The 20,895-nt window shown below is 47.0% G+C and overlaps 1 protein-coding gene across 4 annotated transcripts in view; it reads right to left on the bottom strand.

The window, feature by feature from the left end:
• The window catches only part of DIAPH2 (diaphanous related formin 2), a 3,515,124-nt gene that overhangs the window by 2,585,853 nt on the left and 908,376 nt on the right, over positions 1–20,895 (bottom strand). The gene's annotated exons all lie outside the window — the stretch shown is intronic.

The raw sequence follows: 20,895 nt of genomic DNA, 5'->3' as shown, positions 1-20,895 counted from the left end.
CCCATAGGAAAACTCTGTCCCTAAGAACAGTAAGCAACAGAGGCGACTAAGAACTGACTGTCGGTGTCAAAATCCAGGTCCTAGTGCTCCCTGGGATCTCTGACCTCTGAGTTTTCACAGAGTGGGGGGGCAACCGCCCCAGGTGTTAGGCACCCTTTTTCCACTCTCCTTCCCATCAGTTCAAGGATGATATCCTAAAATTGGTCTTTCAATCCAGGGTCCGTACTCTCAGGCTAAACACATGCCTGGTGAAACAGGACTTCCAGGAGGAATTGCCCCCCACGGTGACACACACTGCCTATGCCATGCAAGGGTCTGCCTGGCATAGGTTCCCAGCCCACTGTCCCTGTGACAGTGCATGGAGCCCCCTCTGGTCAAAAGAGGGCTCACCAGGGTTAGTCTGGGTTGCTCTGTTCTCATAGCTTGCAATCCTTGACCAATTGGTCCTCCCACTGTGCACTGTTTCCACCTCATAACCCCCTATTTGAGCCTCTGAACACTCTGCTGAGGAGTGGTACCCCCAGAAAACAAAACTGGCAGGACACCTGTGGCAGCCGCCCCACCCAGCTTCCCTGACACTGTGGAGCTCCCACCACTGGATGATCTCTTGGTACTGACCAGGTCCCCTTGCTAGTGCCCCCCCCCCCCTGGGAGCAACCCAAGCATATGGGGCTGGAAATCGGGCATCCTAGGACGCTTCCCACCATAACCTCCCCTCCTATTCTTAGAAGGGACATGGGACTCCTTTCCTCACTCACCATACTTTGACCTGTCTGGGTCACTGCGTACCTCCCCCTCACATTGATGGGGGAACCTGAGCAACCCTCCTTAAGATCACTCCCCAATGCCTTCCCAGACACTCACCCAGAGGTCTACCTCCTTTGCAAGTTCTCTGGGGTTAGTGAGCTTGCAGTGAACCAGATGTTGGTGTAGTTCTGGAAAACAGTGGCTGAACATGTGCTCGCTGGCAGTCAAACTGTACAGCCCCTCACAGGTGTTTACCTCCCTACCTTCACCCAACCATCCAGAGCCTTACACAATTAACCCACAAAATCCCCCCCAAGATTGGTGAGACAATTTCCGATTGCCTCTAAATCTCAACCTTTACTCTTCTGTAGTGAATCCATATTGCTTAACAAGGGTCTACTTCATGGTGGGATACTGCAGAATATTCCCCTTCACTAGGGCAAGGAAGGCATCTCTATCATCACACAGAATATGTCTCAAAAGGTCATCTCCCCAATCCTCCTCAGGGTTCATGTGCACCTCTAGAGCTACCTCATATGCCTCAATCCACCTGTCTATGACATCTCCTTCCTCAAAGTCAGGCACCAAGTCTCTCAGTATGTGGACCCTTCCTTCAGCACTGGAAGCTGTAGTTTCGCTGTCACTACTCATCCTGGACTGTAACAGCTGATTGGCTTTCAAGTCCAGCTTTTTAAAACTCAGTTCATGAGCCAACCAGATTTAGTTTTCCTCCATCTCAAATTTGGCCATCTGTAACCTACACTACTTCTTTGCCTTCCTTTCTGCCAGTTCCTCTGGGGACAGGTTGCAAGAGGACACACAGCTTCCTTCATGAGGAGGAATCTCCAATCCTGCGGGCATGTCATCCCCCTCCTCAACAGGCTGCATTCCAAGAACCTCCTGCAGGTCCTGCTCAGATCCCTCCACATCAGCCTCTTCCTCAATGTCATCTGTTGTGACTGGTGGACCTCCGCCCATGCCCTCAATTACTTTTGGAGCTTTGCCTTCCTGGTGCACCTTTCGGCGGGCAGTCTCCTCTCCTGGCAAAACTCCTTGAGCTCAGCCACAGTGTAGCTCTACAGGTTGGTAAGCTCAAACTCCATCCTTGCAGGTGGGACCACAAACAGTCAGGTATAGTAGGAATTAATTTGGAAAAAGCAAACAGGTGAATCAAGGAGAGTTTAAACTTGAATTGGTCTTAGGTATGGGATACGTAGTGTACACCAAATAACAGTACGGCACTGCACAAACACAAATCCTATCCTCGTCACTGATCACCCCTGTTAGAATTTGGTTACTGGTTGACTGGTGTGTGAGCCCTGGTCAAGCAGCAACCACAATTTTAGTCAGGGTGCTCAGCCCCCTGGTAGCTTGGCACTGAGCAGTCAGGCTTAATTTAGAGGCAATGTGCAAAGTATTTGTGCAAAACTATAAATGGTAAAACAGTGAAAAAACACACAAAAAGATTACACACCAGGTTAGAAACATAGAGCTTAATTTAATAAATAAAACAATACCAAAATGATAATAATCTAATTAGTAGCACCGTGGTTATGAATATTTAAAGACTAAACAGCAATATATTGCCTAAAAGCATAAAGCACCAACCATGGATTTCTGATCGCATTAGAGTTTGTCAAAGTCAAAACTACAGTGCGACCACGATGGAGCTCGTTTCCGATACAGTACCACATTAGCTCTGGTGAAGGTTTACCTTCTCAAGTTTTGTAAGAGGAGTCCCGTTCACATTAGAGAGGGCTGCAGGGAGCAAGAAGAGTGTCACTGGCAGTGGTAGGTGTGGCTGGAGTAGCAGGCCAGACACCGCAGACCGGCAGGCTGGAGCTTCGCAGTGGCAGTCCTTCGTGGCAATCAATGCGTGTGTAAATAGACAGGCTGGCCATGGCTCGCGCTGGTTTTTTGTTTTAGCAGCGTGATTCTGGTGCAAACAGCCCTGTTCGTGGTCACGAAGAACCCAAAAGTCGAATTTAAGAGCCTGCTGAGACACACCAAGTGTCCAGGACCTGAAGGACATCACTTGAGGGTCAGGAACTCACTGAAGACGGGCCTAGGAGCTGTCGGGGAGCACTTTATGTCCCTGAGGTTCAGATCTGGGGTCCTCAGTACAGATGGGTTGCAGGTCCAGTTATTCCTCCCCAATACAAGAGGTCAGCAGGTCAGCAGGGTAGCAGCTCCTTCAGAGTAGGAGTCCCGCAGAGTGACAATCCTTTCAGCAGCACAGCCGTCCTTTTTTCTGGCAGAGTATCCCCAGGTCCAGAAGTGTGCTGAAGAGTTGGTGTCCAAGGTCCTTCTTTTATAAACTGGTGCCCTGGTTCTGGAAGGTGAGAGAAGCTTCTAGACAGTGTATTTGAAGTGCATGGGATTTCCTACCTCCCCAGCCCTGGCACAAAAGAGGAAGAAGTGACAATAACGTATTATTAAGCCCTTTGTGTGAAGACAGGACACAGCCTATTCACGCTTTGAAGCCTGGCCCTGCTCCCCCCTCCCATCCTGCCACTGATGGCCATTCCAGTCCTTCTTTTGTGTGTGGCTGTCTAAGAGGAATAAACAAAGCCCAACTGCCAACTACTCCCAGTCAGGTGACCAGAAATGGACTGTAGGCACCAAATGGCTGAGACAAGAAAATGCCAACTTTCTAAAAGTGGCAATTTCAGAATTGCAATTTCAGATCCAACTTTAACATAAGTTAGGATTTTAAATTGTGATTCCAGAGACACCAAACTTGAAGAGGTAATCTTTTTCCATTTGGTAATTACACTACAAAAATGAAATAAGGTAACCCTAATGTTATCCTGTGGTTGAGATAGGCCTTCCAAATGTAAGAGTTTTTCACTACCAGGGCATGTAAAATATAAAAGTATGTGTCCAACGTTTTGGAAACACTGCACCCTGCCCTTTGGGCTGTCTAGGACCTAACTGGAGGATTTATATGTATTATAAAGGAAGGTTTTGGCCATGCAAAAGGTTTATTTTGTCAGATCAAAATGGCAGCTTAAACCTGAAAACACATGCTCTACAATGGCAGGCCTGAGGCATGTTTAAAGGGATACTTGAGTTGGTGGCACAATCAGTGATGCAGGTCCAATAGTATAATTTAATTTACAGGCCATGGGCACATGTAGTGTACATTACCAGGGACTTATAAGTAAATTAGATATGCCAATTAGGTATTAGACAGTTCTACCATATTTTGAGTGCACAAGCACTATAGCACTTTTAGCAGTGGTAAAGTGCACAGAGTCCTAAAGCCAACAAAAAAAGAATTCAGCAATAAGGGGAGGAGTACGGCAAAATGTCTGGGGATCGCCCTGCAGAAAGGGCCATTTTTAACAATGCAGTTCTACAATAGAACACTAAGCTACTATGAATGTGATGTACTCATACCATCTGTTGTCATCACTATGGGAACTCTGCTCATTTTATGCTGCAGTCTTCAAACAATGTATTTGATACCTTACATACAGTCATATGACAGAGGAACAATGCATATCTTATAAACGGTTCTATGAAAGACATTTCTGGACTTACTTTTGAACTGTATTAAAAAAGTGGTCACCTACTTAGAGTAAAGTAAGTATATTGATTATGGATGATTCACTGAGGCCATGTGTACACACCGAGAATAAATTCACATTTAGGTCTAATTGTACATGCTGAAAACATCACTGAGTAGAAAGCAGAGAGAATAAATATTGATGGAGCGAATAATCACATACAATGAAGCCTTTTTGGGTAAGAAATCCCCTGAATATTTCCTGTATACTCTGAACACGACTCACTGAGCACACACAAATTGCAAACAGCATCGAAAAGACGCAGAGGGATGTCTTACTCAGCCTCCCAACTGTGAAATTCACTACCCATTAAACTGTAATCATGTACCCATGCTTTTTTTTCAGGCGTAGGTTGAAGACATTGTTTTTTAGAAGTGACCAGAATAAGATTGAGAACTAAGGCTACAGTTCTAGTGGCTATTCTGCCGATTTCGCACCTAGGAATCTGGGTTTTAATGCAAATTCTGGCAAATGAAAGAAAATTACGTAATTCTAGGCAAATCGCACTGTGCACCCAAAATGCAAGTATTTGAAATGCAAACATAAATATGTGTTATGCAAAATAAACGTGTAATTTTAGGATTTAGTAATGTGCAATACTTAATTACTCAGCAGATAGGCTCACGCTTTAAAGATACTAATACATGCATACGTACATACACACGGGTGGCTCCTCCACAGAAGCGGAGGAGCGAAGCCCTGCCTGCTGTGAGCTCGGGAGACAAACACAAATAAATAAAATGACATTTCCAGGCGATTTTGTTTATTTACCACCGCACCTGTTTGCGCCGTCTACAGCGCGAGGGTGGGACGGGGCTAAATCTTACAAATGCAGGATGTCAGCACTGGTCTATACTGTGCATGTCGGATTGGCCAGCTGTCTTGTGACAGCCAGCCTGACATGTGCACTGACTGCTGGCACATGCCACCAGCCTCAAAATGAGCACTGTGTGAGCCTGCTCCCACCAATCCTGGAGCTGCTTTTACAGCATGAAAGCAGCTCCAGGATTGGTTGGCGTTCCATTCCACAAGCAGTAAGGAAGTCCATCCTGTTACTGCTTGTGGAACGTTGAAGTGCCAGCAGTTGTGCTGCTTCGCGCTTATGGTGAGCAGCGCTTTCGCGCCCCACCATGTGAGAGTGTAAAATCAGCGATGAGATCCTAGATATGAAGTCACCTAGGTGGCACAATTTTTAAGTTGGCCCATTCTGAGCTTTCAGTATGAAATCTGAAGGCTTCAGTGGGTTGCTAAATTCATCGCACCTGCCCTTAAGGAGCACTTATAGGCCACAGCATCCTACTTTGTCAAACTGGAAAAAATGTACTTCCATATATTCTTAGTCAGAAGATGAGGCATTAGACCAGGGTAAACCACTGGGCTGCATATTACCAGCACTCCACCACTGTTCGCCTGCCATGGTGCAGAGGCCTGGTAACCCTTGCATGTTTCTGCAGCTGGTATGATGGTAGTATATATGTATCTCAGTGCCAGGATGCCCGCAGGGTTACAGTGCGCTTAATAAGTATGAATAACAATAACCCTCAGCTCTTGGCTAATTTGATATTTCCTGGTGCTTTTGACATTTAACTTCAAAAATCTTTATATCTGATTCTCAGCTTCAATTTTTTTCTTGTTTTGTTCATTAAATCATTCTTCCACCTACATTTTGTGGTGAGTCAAGATTTCACAATCTTTTGAAATTTTTGGGTTTCAGTTCAAAATGGTTTGGTACCAAATCTGATTCTCTAAGTTTACATGCAAGCAGATACCTGTAATTGTGCACTATTTGGGAAGAAGATTAATTGGCTGAAATATCTTGGATTGCTTTGAATGTAATTATATGTAATTGAACATATTACATTTGTGGTGACTTAGCCCCTACATGGCTTGATTCCACAGAAGTGTGCAATCTGAGACATCTTCCTAAGTGATTCAACGGGCCTAACGCAACTACAAAACACACTTCAGGCCTTTCCAGCGTCTTTAAATGTGAATTAGTGTTTGGGTATCCTGGTTTCCTTAACCACTCAATAGAATAAAAAGGTATTTTTCTTGCCACTGGTTCAAGAAAAAGAACATGAAACAGAGGAGGGGAGAACATCCTACGCTGAAGTTAGAAACTGCTTTTCCCAGCTAATATTTCTCACACTGAAACAAAATTTATTGAATTTTTGCATTCGACTGACAACACCAAAAAGACGAAATATGCATCCTGACCTCCCATAACATGGAGGAAGCTGTAGTATCATTAACTGAACAACCCCAACATCATCCCCCCACCCCTAGAAAGAGACCCCCCCCTTCCCCCCCAGTACCGTCGTAAAGTTTCCAGCCCGGTTATGCTGTGCCCTGAGGGTCATTGTGTCCGTGAAGAGAGGCGCAGTAACCTCAGGTATTTAGGGCAGGTGATTTCGTTAAATTGGGTAGATAACAGTGACAAAAAGGGTTCCCAAAGAGTGGGAAAAAAGCACTTTTAGCAACAAGGGAAATCCTTTTCCATACCAAGAATGTACCACAATCGATGCAGCCAACCCGTGTCAGTAGGAAGCAGGGCCGGGCTGGGAACCAAAACCGGCCCTGGCAAAGTGCTCGGCCAGCCCTCCCCCCCCCACTGGGGGTTGGGGGTGCCGCCGAGCTCTTTGCCAGGGCCAGTTTTCGCCCGATTTTGTTACAGGGCCGATTTTGCAGCTATGCTGCAAAAACGGCCCTGTAACAAAAACGGCACCCAGGGGCGCAAAACCGGCCCCCACCCGTGCGACGCACCGGGGGATTGCCCGGTGCCCACTACAGCCAGTCCGGCCCTGGTAGGAAGGCAGCTGGTTCCCCAATGCTCATGAATATTTTGGAGAGCCGCCCCCAAGGCCAAAGCTAGTTTGCGACCCCTGCATGATTTGAGAGGGAACATGAGAGTATTCGGCAAACCCAAAAGAATGTATGTTGGGTAGTTCCGTATTGAAGTGAGTGTCTATGTCCTGTAGTACCTGCGCCCAGTACGATTTTAACGTAGGGTAGTCTCACAATATGTGGGTCAATGTACCTGGTGAACCACACCCGCGCCACCACAGAGGGTCTTTTGATGGGTTGCATTTGTGGAGCCTGACAGGGGAGTCGTACCAGTAGGTTGCTATTTTTAGTGGCTGTCTCCACACTAGCCATTTTCCGTGCAGTGTGTTTGGCTCTGTAATAGACGTCCTCCTACTACCACTGGGCGAGCGTGTGTTCCAGTTCTAGTTCCCACCTCTTTTGGCTCGGCGTCTTGTGAGGTACAGGGGCCTGTCTGACTAAGCAGTATAATTGCGATATGAGATGGGCGTCAGTTTTAGATAGTAGCCACTTTTCAAATGCAGTGAGGTGACACTGCACCAGTGGACGGACCTCAGGATGCATGACCCAGTGCCTTATCTGTTTGTAATGAAAGCGTTCTGATTCAGGGAGGCCCTGCTGGCTGCGGAGGTCCTCAAAAGATAATGGACCCTCCTTGTCAAAGAAGTGCCCAATCGATCTGCTCCCTTTCCATGTCCACCGTGTAAAGGTCTTTGCATCCATCCCTGGAGAGAAGGGAGTATTTTCAACAATGGGAATCAAGGGGGACAGAGAGGTGGTGACGTTTTTCTTGACTGCTATTTTATCCCAAACCTTGAGAGGAACTCTTGTTACGTACAAGAGATGGAGATTCCTAGGTCTGGCTGCTTTTGGCAGAAAAGGAATATGCCATAATGACCTCCCTACTAAAGCTCTATCTATGAAAAGCCAGGGCTTTTCGGACTCTGGGCGTGACCATTCCATGAACGTTCCTGGTCGGCAAATAATCCTGCAAGTTTGGGATCCCCAGTCCCCCTTCATTTGGAGGTCTGTAGCTAAGGTCGCGTTGCATTCTGGGTCGCTTGCCCACCCAGATAAAGGCTTCTACTTCTTGCTGAAGCGTGTGCAACATGCCCGTAGGTGGTTCCAAAGGCAAGGTTTGGAATAGAAATACGATCTTTGGTAGTATGGCCATTTTGACGGACGCTATCCGGCCCAGCCAGGACAGCGCATGTGGCCGCCATTATGTGGGTCGTCCCTAACCTGCCGGAGCAAAGTGGTATAATTTAGCGTTATGGTGCGGGAATTGAAGCTGCAAGTTGAATCCCTAGGTAGGGGATAGCCACTGTGGTCCATTGAATAGGGAGGGCATTTCTCAGAGAGCTAAGTGTAGAGGGGCTCAGGGTAAGATTGAGGTCCAGTGATTTATAGATATTTATTATGAATCCAGAGGCTTGGGAGAAGTGCTCCATTTCCGACAGCACCGCTGGGACAGAGGTCTGGGGTTTTTCTAATGTCACTATGACATTGTCCACGTATAAACTGAGTGTATGTGCGTTCCCCCAAAGCGAATGCCAGAGCCAGAGGGTTGTCTCGGATACGCTGAGCCATGAGCTCCATATATAGGGCAAAAAGCAAAGGGGAGAGAGGGCAGCCCTGACGAGTCCCTCTCTGTATGTTACACAGACAGTAGCTTCTGGATTGGTATAGCCAATGAAGACCCATGCAATGAACCTCTCTGGGAACCCAAAATGTTGCAGCGTCACCTTCAAGTACGTCCAATTCACTCTGTTGAACGCTTTCTCGGCCTCCATTGACAGTAACAATCGCTCTGTGTCGAAGAGCTGCATTTTGTCTATACTGTGAAGTATGAGCTTGGTGTTGTCTGTGCATTGGCTGTTGGGCACGGACCCTGCCTGGTCAGGGTCTATCAGTCCCGGCAGAAGAGGCAACAGTCGGGATGCAAGGATGCCAGTGAACAGCTTAAAATCAATGTTAAGGAGAGAAATGGGTCTGTATGAAGCGCACTGCCGTTTATCTTTCCCTGCTTTGGGAATTACAATTACGGAATCTTCGAGCATTATCTTCGGGAGGGCGGATGTTGACCATATAGCGTTATACACTCTGGTGAGTATGTGGGCCAGTATGGGACAGAAGGTTTTATAAAAGGTTGCAGAGAAACCTTCTGGGCCTGGGGATTTTAGTTGTTTAAGCTTGGAAATGGGTGAGATTACTTCCTATATCCTAATCAGGGCTGCCATCTCTTCCGCCTGGTCAGCGGTAACTTTGGAGGTGGGGACTCCATTGAGATATTGCGTTTGACCTTGTGTAGGAAGGTCTTGTGCAGTATAAAGTTCCGCGTAGAATTGATGAAAGGTTTCGGCAATTCGCTGATCTATCACCATCTCCTCCCCATTAGAAGCAGTCACAGAGGCGATAGTGGATGTCTGCCTCTGCGTTCGCAGCCTTTGGGCCAATAATCTCCCTGCTTTGTTGCCTCCTGTGTAAAAGTTATGTCGGAGCCTGAGTGCTGCATACTCTGCTCTATCTAGATTGGGCGCTGCTAACTGTGATCGAGCCGCTTCAAGTTGTCGCCATACCCTCGGGCCCCAGTCCTCTGATGTATTTGCTCAAGCTCATGTGTCTGTGGCTTTAAGAGCTCTCTCTTCTCCCTGTGCAGTTTATTGTCTGAGGCTGTGATAGCAATGAATTCTCCCCTCACCACTGCTTTCAAAGCATCCCAAAGGATGGCTATCGAGGTTTTGTTCACTTCCAGATAGTTTTGCAGTGCCCTAGAGATCTGTTGGCTCACCTCCGGACTATGCAGCATCGTGTCGCGGAGGCGCCAAGTCCAGGGAGTGGTTAAGTCGCGAGGCAGTGAGAGGGACAGGGCAACTGCTGAGTGATCAGAAAGAGTGCATGGTTGAATATCTATTTCCGTGGTATAAGGTGTTAAACCTGCTGTGCCCAGAAAATAGTTGAGTCTTGCGTAGGTTTTGTGAGAGTGTGAGTAAAAAGAATATTCTCTAGACTCGGGGTGCTTATCCCTCCACATGTCCGCTAACCCCTCATCATGAGCATCTGCTTCCCACCCTCAGAAAGGGCCCCCGACTGTCCCTGTCTTTGGACTGATCTATCTAAGACGCTGTCAAAAACTATGTTCAAATCACCCCCCAAGAAAACCGCTCTGTCCTGGGAGGCACTCATTTCATGCACTACTTTCGACAGGTATTCCTCGGGCCCTCGTTAGGGATGTAAACTGACCCTATGGTAAGTTTTTGTGCGCCCACGGAAAAGGAATAGGCTAAGAGCCGTCCTTTCAGTTCTGCCTGCTTAAGTCCTATCTTGCGGGGGAACTTGTTAGATAGAAGGATTGCCACTCCTGCCTTTTTTGTGGAAACGGAAGAAAAAAATTGGTGCGGAGTCTATGGGTATCTCCTGCTAGGAGGTGGGTCTCTCGAAGCAGACAAATGTAGGCGTTGAGTGCTCCAAATATGACAAGATGGCCCGGTGTTTATTGAGGTTGTTTGCCCTTTTAGGATCAGGGTCAGTATTTTAAGGGGTTGGATCATCGAAGGCTCCTCGGGGAAGGGAGCTAAAGATCTACGCTGTGCTGCATTAGGATATTGAGTGTGTACTGGCATAATATGTCGACCAATGTCGGCGCTTGTGTAAGAGATAGAAAGGGCGTAGGCGTGGCAGAGGGGGCAGCGCAAACTGAATAAAAACCCCAACAACACATAACACATGCCAACTTAACATAGGAATCGACCAAAAGAGACCCTCCACAAACTCTACTATGTTCTGACCTTCCGCCCCGCGAGGGATATTGTGGATGTGAATGTTATTAAGCCTGGAGCAATTCTCTAGGTCTTCTGCGTGGGCTTGAAGTTCCAGGTGTTGGTACCTCAGTTGAATTACCTCCTGCTGAAGGGATTCGATTTTTTCATCCCTGCTCGAGCTCTGAGTTTCTACTGTGTCTACCCTGTCTCCCAAGGAGTCCACAACCCTTCCCACCTCTCTGATTTCCTGTGCAATTTCAGTTTTCATCTGTTTGAGATCTTCCCGTAAGGACGCAAACAGGGTTTCTATGAATGCTCGAGTGAATGGGGCCTCGGCCTCACCAGCATCCGTCATGTCTGTTGCTTCCGCTGTGGCCATTGCCGGAGCTTTAAGTAACATCTCCTTGACTGTTCCATCTTATTTCCCCCATTTGGCAGCTGCCATGGTTCAGATTCTTGGTGTTTGGGCCTTTCTCGCTCTCGCACGTGGTCCGGAAGCGAGTTTCCCTGTTGTCGCTCTGGGGGCGTGGGGGTACCTCCACTGCCGCTGGGATTGGCCTGAACCTATAGTTTGCCGGTGTGGTGGTTCATGTGCTGAGTTACAGGCAGCGTTAGATACTGTCTCCTCAGGGTGACTCAAGGGTCAATGCTATGGATATGTCTCTGCCTCTCTTAACTGGCATCTCAACAGCACTGACGAAGGCCTCGACCAAAGAGTCACGCAGTTTCTTGGCAGAAACTCTTCATTAATGCGGCCTTGTTGTGTGGGTAGGACCGGCGTCTTAGCTCTGTAACACGGCCCTTCTCTGGGCCACCGCCTCTCACCTCTGACCACAGCCCACGTGTGCCATATCTAAGGCGGCCGGGCCCTGCAGCGCCCCCAGTCTCTGCCGCACTGTCTCCCGGACCCGCGATCAATCTGGGTGGTGTCGAGGCCCCAAGGGAGGGGCACGTGGCGGTGAGGCAGGGCAGAGCCCCCGGTGCGTCCAGCTAGGGAGTGGGGTCCTAGTGCCTTCTCGCCCCTCCGGTCGGTCCTGGTGTTGTCATTCACAGGGCGGGGCTCCCAGCAGTGTCTGATGCGCTGCCAGCCTGATATCCGCTGGCTGAGTGCGGCCTGTGCAGGCCGATCGAGTCACACGGGGCGAGGGAGTCCGCTGTCCCAGCACATCTCCCACACTGTCTGCTCTGCACAGCCAGAGCCTTCACGTGTTCCTAGGCTTTTGGTGCGTCCGAGCTCCAGGCCGGTATGACACAGCTGCTTACTGGGCCCCTGGGCTTGGATCCATGTGTCTCTTCTACCCAGAGCTGCACGCTCCCCTCTAATGGCCCGTGCAGGCCAGATATATTTGCCCCCAGATTGGGGGCCTCCACAGGCGCTCACCGCTTCTCTGGATCTCGTAGCTCGCACTCCGGAAGCCTCAAACCTCTTCCTCTCGGGCCACTCTCTCCAATGCTCCTTGCTTGAAATGCACCACAGCTAGATCGGGGAGCCTCCACCTCTCTGCTCTGTGACTGCACCAGGTTCCGGGACGGCGGCGGCTGCTAGGCCTGAACCAGCACCCCTGCCGCTACACACTAGTCCCAGTCAGCCACTCTCCGCTAGGGGATCGGTCCACCCCCCACGGCACCGCCATCCAGCCTGGCTCCGCTAGGCCCCGCTCAGGGTCGCACCATAGTGGCTCCTCCTCCAACACCAATGAACGGCAGGCACTGCTCAAAGACACCAGATAGCTTCACACTATCGCCCACACTACCCCAGGGCTCCGGGCGATATGGTGGGTCTGCTTCTCAAGGCTTAAGCCAGGGCCCGGGGATCGAGCAGGAGAGACGATCAGGCACATCCTACATGGTTGCCATCTTGGCCACGCCCCCAACATGGTCCTTTTAAAGAGCTTACTCATGGCACTGAACAAAAAATAAGGACGGGAGCAAGGATGATTTGGATGGAGGGATGCCGGGCTCCCTCTTTGCCTTATGGTTTTTGTCTAACCTTTATTCTCATACAGACACGTACCTGTCAAGGAGTTATAAACAGGTGAATATATTCCTAATCTACAGTATCTGATGAAATGTTTAAAACTATGAATAATTGTTTTAGCTGTCACCACTTCAACAGGCTGCTGTGTACCTCTTGGAAAATGTGAAGATATTGGGAAAAGTGTCAGGTTCCCAATCCATTTCACTAGTTGTAGGAGAATTCCTAATCACTGTATAGGGGTTGTTGACACTTGGTGACAAAGGACGTCAATTTGGACCATCTAGTCAAAGGGGGTTATCACCACTATGTGATACAGTCCTACACAGTACTTACTTTAAATATTGCCTTTGCTTGGGATGCCCTACTCAAAAATCTCCTTTCTTTTTAGGTTCCCCTAGGCATATAGCGAGATCGTTCCCATATAACAGGTGGTAGGTAACAGTTGTGCTTACCGCATTGTGTAGATTATTGACAGCTCAAATAGGTCCTGAGGAATTGCCACGGATCACTAGGACCACCGGGCAAGAAACATGTCGACCAGTACAGATGAGCTTAGCCAAGCTGAATCATAACATCAGCTAGCTGCCACTCTGTTTTCTTTTTATTCAGGTGGAGAGCCACCCTTAATAAAACTAGATTTTTGGACTCTCCAACTTGTTTTAACTCACTTACCTGCACTCACGTCTACACCACTAGGTCCCTCTCACACACACTGCATCATACGGCCAGGAACTAAAGATCTCCGCCAAAGAGACCCTTTTAGGGTGCCCGTCGGGCATTGCAGCGCCGGCCCGACGAGGAGCAGGTCCATATGATGAAGCATGACACCTAGCTTGCTGGGTGTGTGAGGACCCTAGTTCCGAATAGAGGTATTCCTCTTTCTTACGGTCTCTTCTTTGCATCCACAAAACCCCCCCCATCTTACTGAGGAACTGCATACTCTTTCTTTTTCAATATGATTAACTGGGCATGTATGCTGGACCTTCTTAAATAAAAGCCCATCAGTCCCTCCTTTGTTTACATAGTCGATTGCACGGGTCACCCCCGTGGGACACTATTTAGGATACCACACGGTGTAATTACGCTGAGTGGACCATTCTCATCTTCAAGCACCGTTTATCTAACGGTTGCGTTGTGTTGACCTACCTGTCATGGAGGACAACCTGGGGCTTAGCTTCAACGATGAAGCGGTAGCTGACATTTTAAGAAAAACTCCCTCCCTTCTTGGGAGTGGGGGTTCTGTGGCCTCAGGGTCACAAACAGAAGACTGGACCTCTCTTACAGCGTTAAAAAGGGAGTGGATTAAGATCACACTACATGGGGCTCTTATGACGGAATATTTAAGAGCCAATATAGCACCCAGTGGACTCATCATTAACGTCTTCCCCAGACTTTTCCTGGAAGACCCGACCTTTAAGAAAGAATGGAGCCTAGTCTCTTGGAAATGTACCAGAGACCTCTTGGTTCTTATTATTAATACGGCCCAAAGATTAGCAGACGCCCTTTTGGTGAGGATTCAGGCAGCAGAGAGTGCCCTCAAATCCACAACCCAGAATACCGTGTTTAAAGCGAAACTGGCGGAAATAAACAATGAGATCGCTGAAAACAAAGAGTATTTGCTCAAACTCAAGATCAACAAACTTCAGAAGGACATTCAGAAGTTTGATAAAGAGAAGATTTATCCCTACTTGAGAGCAGACTTCCAGGCAACCAAGAATAGCTACTCATCTGATGAAAGCCCAGACAATTCGAGAAGGGGGTCAACGAGTAGTGACTCGAGTTCCAATAGCTGGGGAGGGAACCAACAGAAACGAAACTTTCAATCTCCTTACCCTGTTTACAGCAACGCCCCGGTCTATACTGGTCCACCACAACCCCCCTTCTGGCAGTTCCCTATGTTTCCACATGGCCAGCCCCAATTCTATCCCCCGGGCAACCCTCCTTTTTTAGACAGAGGTTGGGGCAGAGGAAGAGGTCGAAAAAGAGGGCCAACCAAAGGAGTACAATGGCAGGACCAGGAACAATTCCCGTCAGCACCCAGGGGCAGAAACAGAGGGAAAAAGAATTAGTGGTAAACCTGTCAGACAGACCCTTGAGTCCCTTGGAGGAGGAAGTCCTCGAGAAAGGACTCGGCTATGTCCCTACACCGAGAACTGACAAATTCAGGGATAATTGTGAGATCCATGAATTCCTTAGAAAGATACGTCTTAAGGCATTCTTCCAAGACCAACCAGCTATTGAGTCTATGGATACGGGTTTACGCAATCCATCTAGGTTTACCCCCACTAACAACATGGTCCCCCCGGAAGTACTCACATTTGAGAAAGCTGTTCTTCGTGACTTGGGTACTATTCCTGCCAGGGGTATCTACCACAACATGTCCAATGCGGAGTTGTCAGCAGCAAAAACCTTAGCCAATGATAATAGCATTATTATCAAACAGGCTGACAAGGGAGGGGCAACGGTGATACAAAATACCACTGACTATGATCGAGAGTGTAGACGACAACTTGACAGCACTAAGTACTACACCCCGATCTCCGTTGACCCCACACCGAGACTCACCACCAAGATCGCGACCATCACTTTTGAAGCTGAGAGCAATGGTTGGATCAGCAAAAAGGAAGCTGAATTCCTTAATACCAAGGAACCTAAGACCCCATACTTTTACACTCTACCCAAAATACATAAGGGCACCACACCAGTCCCGGGGCGTCCCATCGTATCGGGTATAGGTTCACTCCTGGAACCCCTTTCGAGGTTTGTTGATCATTTTTTGCAACCTTTGGTCAAAAAAACTCCCTCCTACATCCGTGATACTACGGATATCTTGCAAATCATAGAGGAGGCACATGACACAAGCAATATCGACCTTCTGGTCACGTTGGATGTGGAGGCATTATATACAAATATCCCCCAACGTGCCACCTTGGTGGCAATCGAGAATGCCCTCATGAAAGAGGAATGGACATCACTTACTCCCATTTCCTTTGTGATGGAGTGCGCCACAGTGGCGTTAACTGAAAACTACTTTGAGTATAATAAACAGTTATTCCACCAATCACAGGGGACATCTATGGGTAGTACCTTCGCCCCTAGTGTGGCCTGTATCTACATGGCCACCTTCGAGGAGGCAGTCATCAGGCACCCCAGTAATCCTTACATCAACAATCTAACCTTGTGGAGGCGCTTCATTGACGACATTTTAATCTTCTGGAAAGGAGACCAACAGACATGCCTAGCATTCTGCGAGTGGATTAATGCCCAGAATCCATTCCTGAAATTTACGCACACTATCTCTGACTCTAAATTACCTTTCTTGGACCTTACGGTCATACTAGGGGACACAGGCCTGAGTACCACACTTTACAAAAAGCCAACTGACAGGAATAGTTTACTCTTATACAGTAGCCATCACCCAAAGGCCCTTAAGGACAATTTACCCTTTGGGCAATTCCTCCGCCTCAGGAGGAACTGCTCTACCACCAATGATTACCTAATTGAAGCTGACCAGTTGAGCTCTAACCTAAGACAAAGAGGCTACCCTGAGCGCCAGGTAAAAAACTCACTGAAGAGGGCTCGTAATAACCCACGAGAAATCTTACTCCAACCTACTAATAAGGAAAGGCCAGAGACTTTGACCTGTGTCACATCCTTTACTCCTAATTCTACTGCCATCAAGGGTATAATTAAGAAGCATTGGGGTATTCTTACTGCGGGTGACCTCACTATCCCGCCCCCTCGCTTTGCCTTCAAACGTACCCAAAATCTGAAGGACATCCTTATTAATACGAGACCTAGACATACCAACCACCATGATCAAAGCACTCTCTGGGGTCTCCCCCCTGTGAGAGGACACTATCCTTGTGGTTCCTGTGCTGTGTGCCATCAAACCGCGGTGATCAAAGAGGTGGTTTTTTCAGACTCATTCACATGGAGGTTACAGCGTCATACCAATTGTAACACCACACAGTGTATTTACTTAATTACCTGCCCCTGTGAACAGAGATATGTAGGCATGACTATGCGACCAGTAAAGACACGCATAACAGAGCACAAAAGTAATGTGAGATGTCAGAGAATTACTACGAAACTATACACCCACTGTAAAGAGAAAAATCACACACCAGACTCCCTGAGATGGTTCATCCTCGAGGCACACCCTAGGATTACACAAAGAGCACTATTTAAGATTGAACAGCGATGGGTGCACCGCCTCAGGACAGACCTAGAAGGCTTGAATGATCAGATCCCGTGGGCAGCACTCATGGACAGATAATGTAGACTCCCATGTTATCAGCGTGTCCACTAAGGAGTAGATGGACCACAGACTTGCTACATTGGGCCGCACTTCTAGTATGGTTATAATCATTCTTTCCGATACACAGTTGGAAATTTGTGTTGGTCGCCTACTCCAAGATGGCTACCACCGATTCCATCAATTACCTAGATGGGGCCACCCCCTTGGTTAGCTGACCCACTACAAGGCCACATTATTATCTCTCACCCTCCATTGCGGTATAACACTGTCCGTGTTGTTACCATGCAATTAGTACACCCTTATTCATAGGGATACTATGATTCCAGTAAGCACAGATACCTTTCTAAGATGGCCGCTGTTTTTGACATCCCAATCCAAGGATCTTGCCACACACTCTCACGAGACACACTTCCGGGTATTCGGCCCGCCCCCTGCAGAACATTCCTTCCGGTATATCTGTTATGGCAACATGCCGGCCATGAGTATTCCCGGGTCGAGTGGCGCGAGGGTAGGTTGACAGCCCATTCTGGCAACAACCTCCAAGTAAGTGTATCAGCGAAGGGTCAGGTGAGTGGTCGGTGTGCGTTCTCCGCAACTGATGGGATGCGTATTGGTGTACATACTCCCGCCGCCGAACTGACAAAATACGACTAAGACGCGGTATTGTCAGTGCTGGCTTTATTTTAGGTGCTATTACCACATGTTGTCAGCACGCATTATGAGATGCACATCTATCGGCCCACCGGCGCATCTCGCTCGTTACTCGGGGGGAGCTGGTGGCTTCCCTTGGTGTTTGCCGATCACCTTCACGGCAAATCCGGGCTTGCCCTAGACTCAATACGTGGAGCAAGTGAGCTGGTGCCTTTAGTTGATGGTCACACAGTTCTAACTGGCTGATACCTTGAACGGCTTGGCATTTACAATTTCTGTGACTTTCTCTTTCTTTTTAAGTTCGTTCCGTGGTGCTATTTTATCATCAGATTGCTTCCTGTGGTTTAAGGCTCGCATCACAGCAGCTCATGTGACAGGATCACACAGGGGTAATACAGTTTATACGTGCTGACGATACTTGCCGGGCTTGTTGTTGTCATTTTCATGTATTACTTTATTTCTCACTAGGACACCAGAATCTTGGTGTCCAGGTGGCGCCACGGCCACGGATAGGAGCAGGGTACTACACCAGAATAGGTGAGTGTCACATGACTTCACTTTTAGAATACTTGTAGTCACCTCATTTGAGTGCCACTTAGGATAATATGACACTTCCAGTCTTCTGTTTTTAATTGTTTTCACACTGGTTTTAATTTCACTAGTTGTAGGAGAATTCCTAATCACTGTATAGGGGTTGTTGACACTTGGTGACAAAGGACGTCAATTTGGACCATCTAGTCAAAGGGGGTTATCACCACTATGTGATACAGTCCTACACAGTACTTACTTTAAATATTGCCTTTGCTTGGGATGCCCTACTCAAAAATCTCCTTTCTTTTTAGGTTCCCCTAGGCATATGGCGAGATCGTTCCCATATAACAGGTGGTAGGTAACAGTTGTGCTTACCGCATTGTGTAGATTATTGACAGCTCAAATAGGTCCTGAGGAATTGCCACGGATCACTAGGACCACCGGGCAAGAAACATGTCGACCAGTACAGATGAGCTTAGCCAAGCTGAATCATAACATCAGCTAGCTGCCACTCTGTTTTCTTTTTATTCAGGTGGAGAGCCACCCTTAATAAAACTAGATTTTTGGACTCTCCAACTTGTTTTAACTCACTTACCTGCACTCACGTCTACACCACTAGGTCCCTCTCACACACACTGCATCATACGGCCAGGAACTAAAGATCTCCGCCAAAGAGCCCCTTTTAGGGTGCCCGTCGGGCATTGCAGCGCCGGCCCGACGAGGAGCAGGTCCATATGATGAAGCATGACACCTAGCTTGCTGGGTGTGTGAGGACCCTAGTTCCGAATAGAGGTATTCCTCTTTCTTACGGTCTCTTCTTTGCATCCACAAAACCCCCCCCATCTTACTGAGGAACTGCATACTCTTTCTTTTTCAATAAGGTTCCCAATCCAGAACATGAAAAACATTATCAAGAATAATAGAAGCTGATAGAACTCTCACACAGTGTAACAAAAGTCCTTTAATTATGAATATTTTATTTTTATGATTAACATCAATGATTTACATTAGCTAAGTGCAGATCTGTAGAGAGCATTAAACTTAATGTTTGAAAATTCAATCATATTTGTTCTTCAGTCAGATGATCAGTGGAAAGCAGAAGTAGTGACGGAATATGATAAGGTGGCAAAAACAGTACCTGGTAACTACATATCAGTAAGTACATAGATCAGTGTCTTGTACAGATTGTAGGGAATACTATGGAATCAAATATTACAGAACGCATTGCTAACTATTGGGACATAGTGGAACAATGAGATTTTTTTAGTTTTGGTTTTATGCATACACTATCATGTCAGACCTACCTGCTGAGTATTTTAGAGTACAAGCCAAGAATATGAGATGAGCACATATCTATGTTATTATTTTAGGAGGTATACTGGATAATTATTTTGGGCTTTATGTGACCTTGGTGACTTGATGTGATCACGGACACAGAGTTGGCACATGTATAGACTTATTATGACACATAGGGTCACATAAAGAATAACTTTTTTCCCCTTGTGAATGTTTCACATCATAAATTTAAATCTCATGTATTCATCATACTAAATGAATGTGAGAAAGGGGCTCGATATAAGGAGATCTACTTTAAACAACGATCAATGAGCTGTCTATTTGATCTAAATAGATCCATGCTAATCAGTATTCTTGGTTGGCTAATTTCTAGTCCGACTACGCCCAAAGTGATTTGCAGTCCAGCTTGGAAGTACATCTGATTTCCCTTGAAAGAGTTTCATAGTACGTTTATGACCTCAAAGGGGAGGAATCTCCTGGCAATCGATCTTGATATAAAGATTGGAGTAGTTCAAAGTAGAACTTTTTTGCATCTTACCCCATTTTGTTCCCAAATATGAGAATTACAATCAATCAGTAGATGCTATTGAGCATCAACACTCTTTATATAATAGATTCAGTGGGGCACAGATATATGAGATTTTATGATTTCCCAACTAATCTTCAATTGCTACAGGTATCAAAATACTTTATTCTGTTAGATGGTCGGGTTTACCCTGCCCTCACACTCTCACACAGTTTAAGACGAAACAATTTTCTTGCTTGTTTTTTTTCAACCTAGATGGTGAAAAAAATGCCATTTTTCCATAAGTCAACCAGAGAATGCACTGTGGGGATAATTGTATAATCGAGACCACTGTGAAAATGTCTCACATTTACATGGCAAAACTACTGAATGATCTCCAGGCCATGCTGATCCGTATTCTCTGGTATGATTTTTCGAGTCAATATTGCAGATCATGATTTTACAAAACATTTCAGTTCATTTAAATAACAATCAATTGGTGATGTTCAGAAGGCAGAATGAAATATGATTAATCTCAGAAAGTGTGTTTAGACTCCAAGTCAATGATTTAAGCACAGTTGAGGAAACTGTAGGGTCACTGCAGATGATTGAAGAAAGAGAAAAAACACAGCACCAGCAACCCTCAAACTGGAATTTAGCAAACGATGGAGTAATGGGACGAGGCCACAGTGTTTTAGACTAGACTAGAAAAAGGATATTCACCAACATACAGAGCATAGCAGAGGAACTAATTCATTCTGCTGTGCGAT

The sequence above is a fragment of the Triturus cristatus genome, chromosome 5_2 (assembly GCF_964204655.1).
Source record: "Triturus cristatus chromosome 5_2, aTriCri1.1, whole genome shotgun sequence".
Classification (NCBI taxonomy): domain Eukaryota; kingdom Metazoa; phylum Chordata; class Amphibia; order Caudata; family Salamandridae; genus Triturus; species Triturus cristatus.
This window is presented reverse-complemented; position numbering and strand designations above follow the sequence as displayed.